Here is a 2118-nt window from a genome sequence, read left to right on the forward strand (position 1 = left end):
TCCTGCCAAAATATGTTAGTACGACTTCAAACAGAAGCGAGCCGTTATGTTGTCAGGGAGCGAAGATACATTATAAATATCTATATACAGTTAGAGCCAACTGTTCATGAAACTATAAACCATTTTGATCAGTGTAGGTGCGTAATTGGGTGTAACTGTTAATATCCGTCACTAGGTGGCAGTTTTGTAATGCAGTGAAATACAGGAGCCTTCAGCTAGCACTTTACAATAATGTTTAATTAAGTACCAAATTACTTCTTACATAATAAGGTGGACGTCGAAATGGATAATGCTAGCTAGCATTTGCCAATTTTTAAAGTCCAGCCTAAAATAAAATGCATATAGGCTAAATATAGTAGCATCAATTTCAACTGCAGCAGCAAGAACTGATTAACTTTTCTTTTTTAATTTTATTTACAGTATGGGGAAACAATGTGCTACATCTTCATTTAAAAAAATTTACATTGTACAGGTGCACCTCTTGCTGGTAGAATTTTTCTTTTTACAATAACATACTGTACATACATAGTTGTACAGTCCTATTTGTTTAAGTAATATCTGAAATTTGCTTTTGACATTTGTGTAATGGGTAAGATGTGCACTCTAATTGGTTAAAATTTGATTTCTTGTCTCGAGGCTATGTTTCTGTAACTGGTTGGAACAACTTTCTTTTTCAGTGCAATTCAGTTTTTACAAAATTAGATGTAGGCATTCTGATGACTCATCACACAAATATACAGGAGCTGTACTGGAGCACTTTTGTGTTTTATTTACCCAGAGTAATTTTTAATCAGTCTGTTTTAATTTTATTTATATAGCACATTTCATACATAGTAAAATGCAGCACAATGTGCTTTACATATTGTCTGATTCAATTTGACAGTGCAAACGTCAATGTTATCATTTGTAGTCCAAACAGAAAAATGTGGATGGAGCAGCAGTATACTTACTATATACTGGTATACAAAACATAGTTCTGTATAGCAAGAGAACATTCTTATATGCAGTCCCCATTTTCAAATAGAAAAAATACATTTATTTGTGAAATGTCAAAGTACAACAAAAACATCATACAAAATTATTTTGACCATACAGTTTTCTTTAATCAAAAATATAAGTAAGACCAAGGAAGAACATGGTTATGCATATGCCAATAATTTGTATAGGAAAAGCAACTTACAACATCACATAACTGTTTTCGATATATTAATATTAATTTGATACCACAAATGCATTTCAATACAAGATAGCCTACTGTAACTGTTATGTTTTATATGGATTAGATTTGAGAATAGATGCATTGTAATGAACAATAATACACAGGTAACATCACATAACAAACCACAGCTGCATGTATTGTTAGCAAATTACATCACTTAAACAATGCTATTATAGCATATAGCTAGTACAAGTATTTTTTAAATCATTTTAAAACAGTACAAGAGATCACATTTAGATGTTTTTCTTTAATATGCCATTAGGCTGTGTAATATTAAGCCAAAGACTGGTCATTTTACACCACCATAATGTAGGTATAAATTCAACTTTTTATGCATTACATTTTGCCTGAAGTCCTCAATTTAACTTTGCGTTAAGTATGGTTAAATATTTGGTGATATACAAGTCCCATGCTAGTATACTTAACTGTATCCAAATTACCCCCCAAGAGGTTACTCTGTGAGAGAGTAGCATTGCTACTTCTGCTACTTGGGCGGAGTGATTTGCTCGCTGCACCTGAGAAGCCCCTTGGTGAGGAGCACAGAGTTCGCCTGGAGTTCGCTCAGAGTTGGAGTAATAATCACTCGGCCCAAGTAGCAGTGCTTCGCCTTCTGAGAATATAGTTCCCAGTATGTATACGGTTAGAAGATGGCTGTGTCTCATGTGACCTTGTTATTTGTACACGCTGTGACTATACAAATCACAACATGTAAATAGTAAAATGTTGGCGTTATTTTGTCGATTATTGGGAGCAGTAGACTAGATGGAGCCGGTTACCTCCAGGATCTGTGCTAAGCTAGACTAGCGGTGGGTGTGTCAGACAGAGTTACGACACGCACGGAGATGAGAAGGGTATGTATGGACTTATCTAACTCTGGGGGATACGCTGAGTCCCAATAA

The sequence above is a fragment of the Perca flavescens genome, chromosome 1 (genome assembly GCF_004354835.1).
Source record: "Perca flavescens isolate YP-PL-M2 chromosome 1, PFLA_1.0, whole genome shotgun sequence".
NCBI classification, from domain to species: domain Eukaryota; kingdom Metazoa; phylum Chordata; class Actinopteri; order Perciformes; family Percidae; genus Perca; species Perca flavescens.